A 16396-nucleotide genomic window follows, 5' to 3' on the forward strand; every position below is an offset into this window, starting at 1 on the left:
AGACAGTTCTTCGATAGAACTCCTGTTAGTATTTGTAGATTGTTCTTTCTTAGGTTGATATATTTGCCTGTTTCAACTCCAATCACAGAAGAGTTCAGGTCCCATGAAGGACTGGTCTGCCCTCGCTTTAGGGAGCTTATCAGCTATTTCATTTCCCTTTACTCCGGTATGTCCCGGAATCCATTGTAGGGCCACTTTATTTTTCTTGCCTACTCGTTTAATTTTTCTAGGCAATCCCAAATGGGAATGTTCCAGCTTAGTTTCAAATTTTTGTATCAAATTTTAGTGTTTTGTTTTTATTATTAAGTCCATTAAAGGTGATGGCGTTTGCAAACATTATTGAATAGAGAAGAAAGGGTTACCGAAGATGTAATTCGACGAATAGTGTATACGACGTCAAACTTTACACTTACACTTCTAATAAGTTATTGTTCGTTGTTATGGTAACGGAATATTTTGTTTATGCATGGAACTGGTCTAGGCTAACTAGATATACATCCTCGTACAATTCAGTTAATTTAAAGATGGAACGCCACTGGAGATGGTAGAAGTCTTTTTCATTTTTTACTTTGACCGAATTTTTTTGCTTGGCTATGCAAATAAGCAAAATAAATAAGAAATGGTCTTTAATCGAATATAAATGTTATTTAGAAATTTAATGAACTAGATTCTGAAAGAAATACTTACCTATGTTAAAAATAATTAATAAATAGTTGACTGTGAATTATGAATATTTGACAAAAACTCGTAGCCTATTAGAAAACTATTTATAAAATATATCCACGTGTATCGTTCAAAATCTAATTTATAGCCCATTTAAAATAATTTGTGCAGATTCAATAAAATTTGATAATAAAATGAGTTAAACGTTGTTAACTGCTACAAGTGAAAACAGTTTCGCATTTAAATTTAGATTAATATAAACACCAGATCCGAATAGATAAATACTATCGGGTGTGTAATTATAAATGAACTTTTGATGTTGTTAGTTAAGTCAGATATAGCATTAGTAGTGAACGGGTCGTTAATATATAAGTTTATTTATTTTAATTATAATCTATTTTATTGAAAAATAATTATTTATAGGGATATTTATCGATGCTGAATACACTGTTTACACCACCACTACACCAACACTCAAAATTACGATGTCTGACGCGCATTTCGATAAAAAAGTTATCGTTTTCAGAGACTGAAGGTCCAGAGGGTCAGACTGTCAACTAGACTTACTATTTGTCAGTTTTGGCAACACTGCAGGAACGAGTTCGTAAAAAACGGCCGAATTGTAGAAGAACAATTCGTGGATTCTCCACGAAGACAACGCACTATCTGAGAAGCAGTATTTGGCCAGTAAGCGCACTCCAGTGCTCGAACACCTGCCGTACTCACCAGAAGGGACCCGATTTGAGTCGATGGAAACGGTAAAGCAAAAAACATCAGAGCCCCTAAAGGTACTCACCAAAGAAGACTTCCAGCACTGCTTCGATCAATGGAAAAACCTTTGGAAAGTTGTGTGGCGAGGGGAGGGGAGTATATTGAAGAGGAGCATTCGAATGTAGAATAATTTTTATAATAAAACCCTTTTTAGTAACCAGTCTCGTTATTTAGTAGCCAGACTCTAGAAGCAATCGTGAAATCTACAAGAATTAGAAAGAATAAAAGTAATTTGAGAAGTAACTGAGCCTCTAGAGATGTCTCTACCAAAAAAACTACCAATAAACTTTTAAAGGGCAGTCAAAATCATAAACAATTGTAAGACTAGCCGTTCTATATGCATCAGAAACAAAAACTTTAATAAAGAAATATGAGAATAACCTGAAAATATATCGATGTCACAATAGCAGAAGATATCTGGAGAAGTCGTACAAACAAGGAGACGACAATAACAAATAGTTTATACAGCACAAAAAACAAGATAGTAAAGACATGATCCTAGCAGAAAATGGTGCTTTATATAGGAAATGATCGATTGGTGAGAGGTAATAAGTACCGAGGAAAGTGGAAATGAATAGTGGCGAAGACTGAAAACCTGTCCAGCTGAACTATAACTATAAACATGAATTGATTCTATAATGTGTTGTACTTTTTTAAACATGATAAATTCACATATCCTGGAAAAAACGCAATTGAAAAGTTAATTTCAGAAAGGATTTCAATTAGCGGATGAGCTATATACGAGTATGCTATAATTATTGTTTTGTCAATGTAGATAATTTTACGACATTTAATAATGAAATATTTAGAAAATATATAATCGGATAATTGAAAAAAATTCCACTTTGCTCGTATCATTTGTGTTCTAGATAGAATTGTGACTAAGTGGTAAATTTGTTCTATTTATAATCCTTTTTAACTGCTAATCTAGTACCAAGGACTTGTTGGTGGATTTTTTAAATTTTGTTATAGCAATTACGATGATAATAAATTAACTGTACCATTGTAATTGAAGCGTGATGACTTACCTTCATAAGAAAAGCATACTATGTTTGGCTGGGAAAAGTATCCTTCACAATAATATCACTCGACGAATGTAGCCTTCCACAGAACCTAAAAAAAACTGGTGTTATACGACGGAGCTTTTTAAAATATTTTGATCTAAAACTTTATTTGATTAATTGTTATTTGATAACTTTTCAATTTGTATATTGAATGTACCAAAGCCAAGTTATTAGGGACAGTACTTAGATGTTTGTATTTTCAGATTTAAATCATTTTTTGAGCAAACCAGTTGAATTTCATGGTGTTATCTAATTCAGTATAGATATTGGTATCATCACATATTATTGTAAAAGTTTATTGAGAACTACTGTGGAAATAAAGTTTGTGAATCATTTGTAGTGTGTTTTTCCTCTCAGAAATAGTCAAAACGTAAGTAATGTTTGTTACTAGGTTGCTTTTTCTATTCTTAAGAGTAAATTACAGTTTCTTTTAAATGATGTTGGTATGGGTACAACTTATGCAGAGAAATATAAACATAACTTTTTTATTCCACATATTCCTAAAGAGTATGTAGCGAGTATGATAGGTGAGACAATTGAAATGAAAACATGTGTCTGACAAACATTGAAAGGATTGTAATAAATCAGAAAAAAAAAGTCCGGAACCGGCTAGCCGAAGAGAAGGTGATCGATCATTAAAAAACCACATTTTACCGAAAGTCGACTACAATGGGCCAAACAAAACTGATATATGACTATCGAAGATTTGAGTTGAATAAAGACTAAAACAACTTATTAAATAGTGCATAAATCACCTTCAATATTAACTTTTATAGCTATTCATCTCCGACAAATCAAAGCTTAAAATTTTGGTTGACAAAATTTCATAAGTCCGACGGCACCCTGGTGAGCAGTTCCATCCATACTGACTTGTAAAGTGAGTATAAAATCCGATTGGTGTCATCAAGTGGTCTGTTATCTCAGTTAAAGAAGTGGAGCGGCTATACATTTTGGAAGAGAGCATTACGCAGAACCAGCACAAGCGAATACTATAAACTCTCTATGGACTATTCGGCAACGTAACACAAAGCAAAAAGGATAAATGATTTCCTGGCTGAAAACAAGCATCACTGTTTTATCCTGGCCGGCGAATTTCTCTGAAATGAAATCCATAAAGGAATCTTGTCGGAGTGTACTACACGGGCTAAGGAATTAATCATTGCCAAGCGAGTTTATTACCAGAAAATGACATTACCATACTCCACCATGCAAGATTCCGCCTAAAAGCTGTATTTGTAGCACTAAATATTAATAATAACTTCATTACATCTGCGTTGATGTGTATTTTACATTTATACTCAGATGAACACAATCTATACATCATATGTTTCAAGTTTTGAAGACGCCACGTTGTTTAATATTTACTTGGCAGTTATCAATAGTGAACGTTTTCAGTGAATTTGTAAACATTGAAATAATTGGTCTTCTTTATGTGATATAATACTTTTATTTGAAAGGCATTAACCTAACCAATATAAAAGCTAAATTAGATTCTATTCTGGGAGAGACTGCAGTGTAGGTGGTAGAAGAGTTTAAACGAGACTGTACGACCTGTGAAGACCAACATCGCAGTGGTCGACCAAATGAAGTGACAACTCCACAAAGCCGGACTGGATGGTTATTGACAGATTGTGCACAAGCTAGCAGACATAGTAGGCATTTCAAAAAGTGCGGTATATCGATATTAGCTGGAAATTTGGACATGAGAAAGCTGTTTGAAAGATGGGCGAGATGGGTGCCGCGTTTGCTCACAATAGAAGCTCACAGCATTGTTAATATGTTTCCATCGAGTGTTTGGGAATGTTTCACAGTAATAAACCGAATTTTTGCGAGGTTTCATAACCATGGAGGAAACGTTGGTCAATCACTTCACATCCGAAAGAAAAGAACAATCAAGATAGAGAATTAAAAAGGGAGAACCGGCTCCAAAGAATGCAAAAACCGTTCCATCTGCAGGCAAGATCATGGCGTCGGTTCTTTGAGATGCGCATGGGATAATTTTCATTGAGTATCTTGAAAAAGGTAAAACTATCAACGGCAAGTATTATACGAACTTATTGCAACGTTTAAGCGAAAAAATCCAGCAAAAACTGACGCATTTGGTTAAGAAGGAAGTGTTGTTTCATCAAGACAATGACTATCTCATACATCCGTTATTGCAATGGCCCAAATTAATTATTTAAAATTTGAATTGTCACCTCCCCTGTCGGATTATTTTCTGTTCCCAAGCTTGAAAAAATGAGTCGGTGGTCAAAGATTTTCCAACAATGAAGTTGTGATGTCAACAGATATTAGCTATTTTGAGGAGCTTGACAATTCTTATTATAAAAAGGGTATCGAACTTATTAAACATCGCTGAGAATAGTGTATGGAGTTAAAAGAAGATGACATTGAAAAATAAATATATTTTTTTTCAAATTTTTGTGTTTTATTTATCAGACCAGGTACTTCATATTTGATTTGAATTCAACAAGACAAATTAATTTAATTAAAGGGCGCAATCCTATCCTATATATTTCAGGTCCCAAATTTCAGTTTCGTTTTCTCACACGCACAATAGGTTGATACCACACTAAAAGAAACCAACACAATCTCAACTCCCCATCTCTGTATCATTGATTCGTATATTAGTAGTTGTGAGCGAAAGAAGTGGAATATACTCATACTCTGTAATCCGTCAATTTTTAAACTATTTTTATCAGCTAATAAAAGAGTTGATGTTATTGAAATAAAAAGGTTAATAATCTAATGAGTCAGTTATTTGTAACGGACGAAGCAATGCAAATAATGGGTGTTGATAAAATCTCACTTTCACGAGATTTCAACATTTAACCTGAATATATTATTTCGTTTAACTAAAAGTCATTGAAAGAATTAATTAACGAGAAGTATTCGTTCATGACCATGAAATCGATACTTTTTTATTGTACCTGGGGCAGATATAAACAAAAATTCCACCAAAAGTTACATAAGCAAGTGTATTATTTCGAAATGCAAACAATAAAATTATTTGTTATTTCACGTACATTTGCATTTGAGTATCTAACATACCTATTTCTTGCATTATTAACTCCTGTTTTAACAATTAAGCACACGAATCTTCATATTTAGCCAACATGTATTGTTTGTATTGCTCGACGAACGAAATTTTTTAAATTTTTTCAATTCAGAATTTCTATCACATTTAATTTAATTTAAAATCCAACAAACGTAGATATTTCTCTAAGAAATAAAATTCTTTCAATTTTATTTAAATAGAGAGAGAAATGCTTTATTGTCAAAAAATTATTACAATATTTAGACAAAAGATTGTAAAAACTAAAAAGCAAACATAAAAATAACTAAATACAGATAGATACAAATAGAATAAAATTTCAATATACTGTAGAAAACCACAATGAGTAAGAAAATTATAGGTAATAATTAGTACATAAGTCCATGGCAAAAATCAAACCGGAATTAAATATAATCATTAGAATAGAAGTCGTTTATAGAATAGAAGGCTCTTTCCAGTAAATATGCCCTCAACTTATTGCGAAATGGGGGATAAGATGATATCGATTTGAATTCAATTGACAAGTGATTGTGCATTTTTTTCCTAAGTGGATAGTTGTGCAATCTTCTAAAAATTTCTTCAGACAAAGCTAACAAGATGAAAAAAAATTTTTTTTATTGGTGATTCGTCATGTTATTAATTATAAATTCCATCAATTAATTGATTTGAAAATAATGATGTCTACTTTATCAATTGAAAATTGATTCCAGTCTATTTAATGAAAAAAAACTATAAAATCGAAAAAAAATTTCCGACTAAAAAGAAAAGCGCTTTGGGTAAATCGGACAACTTCTGTTGTTTTTTAATAATAGTTCAAGGGTGTATCATAAAAATGTCGTGGAAAAATAATTATTCCACGCCCCAATTTTAGAAAAATTTTCATATTCGTATTTAGCACCCTAGAAAGGTTAGTAGTTTTAAGCGACTTTTTGAGGGTGTTCCGCTCCTACTGTGTGGAAATAGTTATTTGAGACAAAATTTTCTCTGTAGTTTTCGAAATATACTTTTTAAAAAATTAACCTTAAAACAGTCAAATATTATTTTATTGGTGATTCATTATAAATTTCATCATTTAATCATTTCATCATTTAATTAATTTAAAAATAATTATGTGTACGTCCAATCAATTAAAAATTAATGCTAGTATATTTTAATTTAAAAAAAACTATCAAGTTGAAAAAAAAGACTCAGAAGTTTCCCACGAAAATGAGAAATTCTTTGGGTAAATCGGACAACTTCTGGTGTTTTTTAATAATAGGCCAAGAGTGTATCATAAAATTTGAGTTAGTTAGTGGTTTTAAGCGACTAAGACAAGGTTAGTAGTTTAAAACGACTTTTTGAGGATGTTCCGCTCCTACTGTTTGGAAATAGTTAAGTTTAAAGAAATTTCTAATCAACTAAATATTGATGCTAGTATATTTTAATGTAAAAAACTATCAAGTCGAAAAAAAGATTCGGAAATTCCCAACGAAAATGAGAATTGCTTTGATTTCGAAGAGATATATTGATTCCACGCCTCAATTTTAGAAAAATTTCCATATTCGTATTCAGCACCCTCGAAATGTTAGTAGTTTGAAGCGACTTTTTGAGGGTGTTTCTCTCCTACTGTTTGAAAATATTTATTTGAGACGAAATATTCTCAATGAAATTTTTGTAAGATCTAATGCGAAATAAACTTTTGAAAAGATTATCCTAAAAAAAGTCCAATAATATTATTTTATTGGTGATTAAATCATGTTATTAATTATGAGTTTTATCAATTAATGATTTTAAAAATAATGATGTTTACTTAATCAATTAAAAATTCATCCTAGTATATTTTTTAAAAATATTAAGAGCACTTAAATATTCTGTAAATAACTCCAGTCTGATTCTTGGTGGAATTATAGGATGGTAACACGATAAAGAGATGACCCTTAACAATAATTCTTCTCTGGGAATGCGAAAGACTCTTTTGCTCTTTCAAAGTAGCAATTTAAAACGACATTAAATTAAGAATTATGTAGTCCAACTAACCATTTATTTATTAATGTAGTAGAGGAGGCTCAGCCACTTGATGTACTTGAAAAGATCTGCCATGTTAATAACATTCTTTTTTGCTTTTATTTTTGTATGAATTCGATATACCAATCGAATTACGTTAACGAGATAAGTATACAAGGTGCAACTACTGAAGTTTTAAAAAAATTTTTAATTAATTGGAAACTGATTGATACACTTTTTAAATACCTGTTAATTAGAATTCACAAACAGGAATACTACGAGAAGACTCGGAAGTGAGGGTTTGTTAATTCTAGTGTAGAAAGAGGGCGTTAGTAGAGGTGTCGTATGAGAACAGTTTTACAACTAATTGAATCTAGGAAGTCAGATTTTTTTGGTTGGTTGACAACCCACGGATCATGAGCATACGACCCTAATATCCGCACTGATTCATTCGTATCGTAATTTTTAGCTTGTGTATTTGACACTAGATGGCGGACACCATACATAGCGATAACATGAAGAATATGTTTATAAAGTATTTAATCTTTTTATTATTATTATTTTATAAATGTGGTTTTGTGCAGTACTAAACGCGATTTTATTATACCTCTCCCTCTGTTTACATTATTATGTACTGCGATATGATTACTCGTTAACGCGATAGATGGCGCCACCATAAATGAATTCAAATCTTCGTATGATCTACAATACGGTAAAATTTAAAATCCGGAACCAATACTAATTTAGACTATTATTTTATTCTTAGAAATGAGACTGTTTATTGCTTTTCATTTACCTCTTATACAAATACCCGCCATTTAGAGTTTAAATGTATTGTTAGTCAGTCAAACCTTAAAAAGAAAAAGTTTGAAAATATGAAAGAAATTTTTTAATTCGAAATCTCTAGGGTATCAAATTTAATCAGCAATACAAACTGTATCCAATGAGAAGTCAATAGCCAATAGTCAGTTAATACTTCTAGGTGTTCAAATTAATAACTACTAATAACTCTAAAGCCAAAGGTACTCTTAGAAGACATTCAGTTTTAATAATTTTTAATGAACACCAAGAACGGTCGCAGTTCTCCTACAAGAAGCTCCACCTCAAACTCTAGTGGTTCCATCATCATCAAATCACCTTTACCCTTCCTCGTGAATTCTAAAATCGGCATATAAAGCCCTTCCGGACGGCACAGCGAGTATGATACAGGTTGGGGACCTTACATTTCCACTATATGAGAATATTTTATTTAAAAGCTTATTCATTCCTTTGTAACTATTAAAATGGATATATTATAAATTTAAATTTCAAATTTATATGTGAAAAACAGACGGGTTCATTAGTTAATTAGGATAATAGCTGTTATGAAACAATATTTTTCGATCACACCTCGTACCTATTCAAATTACAATTAGTTTATCGGGATTTTGTACTTTCAAGACCGTATTCTAGTAATTTATTTGTAATTCAAGCGAAATATAAACAATGATTTGGCAAATATGGAAATACCGAACCCGGAGGCGGCGGTTGCGTTATGTACGTTTTCCTGATTTAATATGAATATATACATATTACGATCACAGTTTTACGGAGAGCTGTCTTGCAAAATACGATAATAACCGACGTAACTATTTATTTAAATTCAAAATTAACTTTGTGTAAATAGTCAGAGAGAGCTGAATTGCAAGTAATATGCCGCTTGCGGCGTTCCAATCCAGTAACTGAATGAAATAATATACCTGCAACAGGTGTTTCTTACTAGAATGTGGCTGTGTTAATACCAGTGGTGTCGTAAGCAGATACAAAGGATAATCAAATCTAACATTATTAAAACGAAAATCCAAAAGTTTTGGTGACATTTTGACCGTATTTTTCAATGTCTATCATTTCCTCTGGTTTGGTTCAATAAACGTTGTAAATTTTCAGTGATCGATGATCCACTGCTACCAAAATTTCAAATATTATACGAGGTGTGATGAAAAATATACAGTTAATGAATTTTTATAGCAAAAATTACTTTTAAGTTGCAAAAAAAGTATTGAAATCTGTATATAATATATTAAACTTGAGAGCTATTTACAAGTACTTTGAAGAAGATTAATTCAAATTTTTTGTTAACTTTGAAGAAAAATCTCAGTTTTTCAGAAAACTACCGGAAATTAATGATGGACAGATAAATGTACAAATCATAGGAGATCTAAATGGTAGAGTCAGTGAACATAACGAAAGATTAGAAAGATATACGGTTAGAGAAGGAAACGAACCGAAAAATAATAATGGGGACCGAATTGTACATAGATAGATATCCATAGAAGACGATATAATAACAAATACAAAGATTAAACACAAGAATATTCATAAAACCCTCTCTGGTTTTATGAATCCCAAGCCCAATCGAAATAAAAAAGTCAATAATCGACTATTTCTTAATTATTACACAGTAATGTAAATATGTAAAAGATGTTAAAGTAGCAGAACAGGCGGAAAACAGTACCCTCGAAGCTGATAAAGATTCATGGGATAGTGTTGGACGAATAAGATAAGAAAGTTAACTAAATATTAAAATGGAAAATGGATTAAATTCTTAAAAAAAATAATGTAATAACAAAACAAGTGTTAACGAAATAAAAAAGCTGAGAAAAATCATGGATAATTTTTCAGGCACAAAGTGACAGAAAACTAGGAAACTGCAGGGAAAATAAAAAATTATTATATGAAACACTAAAACAAATAAGAAAGAGTCATATTATGACATGATTATGACGTGACAAATCGAAAGTTGATAGTTTGTAAACATGGAACATTACATTGTAAAACAATTCGTCATGATTGTCAAAAATTATTGTTATTATTAAAATTTATACCACTATTCTTAAAAAGCACCAAATATTCGGTCGAAAAATGGACCGAATTCAACTACTGTAAAAAAAGTAGTCAAACAATTTGAAAATACTGGTTCGGTTAGTGATGTGAAGCACACGATGCGAGCTCGTAGAGGTAGTTCGCGAGAGTTTGACAGAAAGGCCAAAGACATCAATTCGCCAAGAATTGGACATTTCAATAGGCACTCTTCACCAAATTTTCACTATTTACTATTACAGATTTACAGCTGCATGCCTACAAAACCCAACTGTATCAATAACTTTTGCCCATAAAACATGAACAGCAAAGAGAAGTCACCAATTGGATCCTTGAGCAAAATCATTTACAATGATAAGGCCTACTTTCACCTCGATGGCGTCATTAATAGGCAAAACCCACGCATTTGGGACTTAGAAAATCCACGAATTATTAATCAGAAAGTAATGCATCTACAACTGGTCACTGATGATGTGCATTATGGTCTAGAAAAATAAATGGACCGTTTTCTTCGAAAACGAAGAAGGTAATGCAGTAACGGTGAATGGTGAACGTTATCGTGCTAAACACAATTTCTTGTGCCTCATTTGGAAGCTATTGATCTTGAAGACATGTGGATTCAGCAGGAAATTGCCACATGTCATATCACCTGTGAGACATTAACGATCTTGAACGATTTTTTTCCTGGTCATGTCATTTCCTGATTTGGTGACTTTTTTAGACATCTGGATGTGGGGTTATCTGGAGTCACAGGTTTATGCCAATAAGTCTGCAATCATCGAAGTATTGAAAGCCGAAATAATACTCTTTATCAATGAAATGTATTCACTAACGCTAGCAAAAATTTCGTCAAAAGAGTACGCATGTGCCAGGAAAGTCGTGGTGGCCATTTACAACATAATTTCCAAATGTATATTTTCTAAATCAACATACGAGATACTTTGCTACAGAAAACCATGTTTTATTGAACACGGAAATCTTACGCTCTTTTTGAAATACCACTTTCATGGAGGTATATTACATTCACTGAACTTTTTGTTCATACATTTTAATTTATTTATTTCCAAAACCGACTGTGTCTGAAAATTATTCATTTTATTTCTTAATACCCAGAGATTAAGAAATGCTTAAGAATACGTTTTCAAACAATTCAATAGTAGAAAAAAATGATAATAAACGTGCAATGATTATTCTATTTTATTCGTATCCCTATAATTTTTCCCTACCGGACCCTACTGATAAATATTCTATAACTTGAAATGAAGCTGCGAGAGAGCTTTATCTTTATCAAAAATCAAAGTGCGTAACTCCTAGAATATTGGTTTCAAAGAAAAATTGGATTTTTTTGCTTTTTTACGTTTTATCCGGTCGAGATGATTTAATTACTTTCAGAAGAAACATTTGAAAATAACAGAATGCAGTGAGCCATAAAAAAAGTTCTCACTTCGATTTTCTTGAAAAAGTTTGTTTATAATATTACAAGCCGTATTTTGTGGCAACGTTTTTCAAGATTTTTATAAAAAATAAAATGAAGAAGGAGCTGCACCATTATCTTCTTATGCCCATTGTCACAAAAAATGTATCGTGAATAATATCAATTGTCTGCATTAGTCATCTATAGATGTTTACAAAAGTCTACACCCCGGGTATGGTGTAGGCATGTATGAATAGTAGAGGGTGTCATATACGTTGAGACCCAATTATATCATTTTTTCTTTCTGTGGCACTGCTAGCCACTCCAGGCGTCCGTAGAGGCGGCTTTAAAAATTGATACAGGTTCCCAGGAGAATCTTTGCCTGTCTCTATAGATTATTCCAGTAACCGATTTTTTTCACACAAAGTTCCCTAGACTGCGATTAACTCCTTCTCCAAAATAAACTTATGTCGTTTAAGTTGTGATTTTACAAAAGGACAAAAATAAAAAACGCATGGAGTCAAGTCACATTCTTGAAAAGTCGGTTGCGTTAGCTGAGCACGATGAGCTGGAGCGTTGTCAATATGGAGATACAACAATCGTATAGGAGATTTTGGTCTCAGATTTTCAACAATTAAAAGACTTTTAACCAATGTACTGTAAATATTTATCTAAAATAGAAGTTCCTAAACTTAGAATACTTTCAGAATATTACTGATTTCAGTAGAAATCAGCTCTATTAATAGAAATGGAGGTCACCTGTACCAATGTTGTTCTACATCAACATTGGTCATTCTTTTTTCGAGTGGACTTAGTTTGGGGATGGCCCTAATATAGAATTATTTTCTTGCAGTCTATCGAGTTATTACAGGCAGCTTGGGCAGTTTTGATCTAAAAACTTAAACTAAATTGGGCGGTTTTGGTTTTAGAGATTCTGGGAGGTTTTGTGATACTGAATACTCGTAAGTCTAGCAACTTTTAACAAAATTAGGGGCACTGTTTTTCGAAATTTTGGAACTTAAATCTCAAAAAAACTAATTCAAAAATGATGAGGAATTCAAAAAACACTGCCGTAACAAATGCCTTAAAATGGGTTGATACACTAAAAAATAAAATGAATCGCGAATAACTCAAAAAATTCGAGGAATTCGAAAAAAAGTGCTGGAGCACAAAATTCTCTTCTGATTGGTTTTCAAGCATTTTTTCCTAACCATGAAATTTTCACCATAAAATGAGTTCATGTACTCAAAAAATAAGGATACATCAGGCTGAGAATGTTTTTGTATAAATTTGAAGCTGATATTCTAAGCTTCGAAATGAGTATCCACTTTTGTGAAAGAGAGACTATTAAGAGGTCTGTAGTGTTAAGTTAGTTCATTTGAAACCAAGAAGTATTTCATGTGTGTTTATACATAAAAATATTGATAATAACCCGAACGACAAATCTCTCCTTGGATTTGCTTGTTACTAAGGCGAGTGATGAAATTTATCCATTGAAACTTCAAGTGCTTATGTGGCCAATATACCTCTTCATCTCGCAAGATTTTCGAAAATTTCCCAAGTCGACAATTTTGATTTTTTGAAAACGAAGTAGTTTTCCAAGAGTTAAAGCAGTTTTCATGTGCGCCTGGAACGTAAATTGGCTTGAATTCGCACTGGCGGCAATTCGCGAGCGGATGCTCCGGCTCTCGGCGTATTATTTATTATTTAGAAAAAAAGACTAGAAATCTTTTTTGTAGAAAATTTTGTGCTCTACAGTTTTTTTTTCGAATTCCTCTTAGTTTTCGAGTTATTCGCGTCTCAAAATTTTTTTTAGTTACAAGTTTCAAAATTTCGAAATCCTGTGCCTGTAATTTTGTTGCTAGACTTATTCAGAAAACCTCTGAGAATCTAGAAAATCAGAAGCGCCCAGTTTAATTTCGGATTTAATCCTATTTTATCTGTACTAAGTATGAAATAGGAATCAATTGAAAAAAATGGCTGGCTAAAATAAAGCGTTTAAGTGAGAATTATAACAGGTAGAACGGTGGGTACAGAATATGGCTGATGACTAACTTCGCCAGTTTAAGTAAGAAAGTAAGCATTACAATTTGATAATATTCCGTTTCGTTTATAGACCACATTGAATATCCTCAAGCAATAAAGTAGTGAGTACTACATTTTCACATTCTCGGTTGATTCGGGGTGCAAAAATATAAGTATCTTGGTTTAGTCATATACGCTCAAATAGATTCATGGAATGTTATGTCTGATCAGTACTGCTGCAATGTTTGATGCAATTGAGATGTGGTTCTATAGACGCATCCTGAAGATATCCTCGAATGACAGAATCACCAACGACGATGTACTGAGACGCATTGGTCGCAAATGAAAGCTGTTGACAATCCTAAAAGCAGAATGTTATTGGTCTTTCAGCGCCAGATCCAAAATATCTTTAAAAATTTCTGCAGGAATTACATTATTTTTTGTGCATAATTGGATTTGCGGCTTTTCCCGTAAGGTATTTAAAGGACATTGGTTAGGAACAAAATAAATATACGAATATAAAATAGAATAAGTAATATTTAATGATCATAAAACAAATACTTGATGTATGGTCTTAGCCTACATAGGAGTTGGAATATAACATAACATTTTAAATAGATTAAGTTAGACTATGACAAGCAAACTATGAAAAACATGGCAAGAGTGTGTTACTCATCTCATTCTGAATTCTTCCAATCACTTTAGAGGTAACCATTTCTGACATTTGCTTATGTTTAGATAATAGCTTAAAATTTTCATAAAAAACTAGTACCATATGCGATGCATAAAGCCAACTTTAAACATCTTTTGACATAAGCTAGTTTGTCAGTTGTGCCTACCTCCTCTAGGTCAGAGGTGTTACTGGCTGCTAGTCGTATCAGTATTACAGAAGCAATTACTGATCCCCAACTTTCACAAATAGTCTCTTAGACAGGTGTAGTTTACATAAACTTTAAAAGCTTAGTAGCTAGAGGATTTTTTTGTTTAAGATCGGTGACAGCAAGTTTACATAGATATTTTAAGTCTGGAACATATCCACCAAGAATATTTGAGCTAACCAAACATCCACTGCAACAACTATTTATATTCAAAAAACAATTGGTTTCTATCAATAGGCCGCTGTATTAACTCACACTGCGTGCTCTAGTAGAACTGTCCTCACTTTTATTTTATTTTTCGGTTTTCTGCAGTATATTGAAAATATTTTACAAGTAAGTTTATATTGTCGTTGTTTTCTTAGTAACACGCGAAATTTTGTTTTTGCGAGCTGCAACCTCTTCCTCGTTTTGCGTCGCACTGCCGCTCGTTGTTCTGTTTTGGAGTTGACAATCATTAAAATAAGAAAAACATCTTACATATTACACATCATACGCAACGACAAATACCTACTGCTACAAATAACAATATACGGCAGAGTAGAGAGCAAGAAAGGCATCGACAGGAATAAAACATCCTGGCTCCTTAACATAAGAGAATGGACAAATCTAGGCGCCGGAGAATTGTTTCATGTTGCGAAGGACAGAAACGCATTTAAAAACTTGGTTGCCAACCTTCAATGAGAAGACAGCATGAGAAGAAGAATAAAATTGAGACCTTATAATTTAATGATGTTAATATGACTGACACTCAAAAGTTTAAGATCGTTAATGAAATTTACCATCCTCAAAGATCCTAACAAGATCCTCATGTGAATTTAGCTCAACAATATCTACGTCTTTGTAAATAAAAATATCTCATTACAATAGCAGATAACTACCAACAATTCCTGTGCAGAATAATAAAAAAGTTTACAAAATTTATTCATAGTGAGAAACTGTTAATTGCATTTCCTAGAACGCAATGGATTGTGTCCATGTACGGAATGACAAATAACCTGGTGGTATCCCCACAAGCAATTGCCATTCCTATACAATTAGCTTTCATCTCTTATATTATACTAAATGCAACACATCTAGACATACCGGCTTCTTGAATTAAATCAGTGGCGCTCATGGATATGGAAAAATAAATATTGTAACTTGTTTTCTATATTGAGATTACATTGACGCACAAAAATAAGAGTTGAACATTAAATTTGCTATTAGTTTATCTAGTTTTCCGCTGCCTGAATTACCTTTCGTTTTTTATTGTTCCTTTTTGACATCACACTTTCGTCCTTTCTTCTATTTCTCTCTGTTCAATACGTCGCAGGCACAGCATACAGATGACACCGTCAATGCCATGTAAAACATTAATATAGCAGTTTCATTCTTACTTAAAGTATCATAAAATACGTTTAAAGTATAAAATAACAAACGATTCTGCCGTATTTAAAGCTTCCCAAGATCTAAGTTGTATATTAATAGACAGTATAATATAACAGAATTTTTATATTGGAATATTATGTAGATATTAGAGCTTTTCAACAATTACTTTGCAAATTAGCCAAAAAATCCAAAAATTAAAATTTGAAATTTCCATTTAGAACAGAGCAGGATATTTGGAAAATTCAATAAGCTGATACATGGTCTACCTGAACCAGTATAACATAATTTCCGAATTGCCGAATGTTGAAGCTATTTC

The 16396-nt window shown here is 32.3% G+C and overlaps 1 protein-coding gene across 2 annotated transcripts in view; it reads right to left on the bottom strand.

Annotated features, from left to right (window-relative positions):
* Positions 1-16396, bottom strand: part of LOC130452884 (receptor-type guanylate cyclase Gyc76C-like) — a 126326-nt gene that overhangs the window by 102253 nt on the left and 7677 nt on the right. For both annotated transcript variants that reach the window (XM_056792385.1, XM_056792394.1), the window contains exon 2: positions 2463-2547. The gene's annotated coding sequence lies outside the window, so the exon portion shown is untranslated. The remainder of the gene's footprint in view (positions 1-2462; positions 2548-16396) is intronic.

This window comes from Diorhabda sublineata, chromosome 1 (assembly GCF_026230105.1).
Source record: "Diorhabda sublineata isolate icDioSubl1.1 chromosome 1, icDioSubl1.1, whole genome shotgun sequence".
Classification (NCBI taxonomy): domain Eukaryota; kingdom Metazoa; phylum Arthropoda; class Insecta; order Coleoptera; family Chrysomelidae; genus Diorhabda; species Diorhabda sublineata.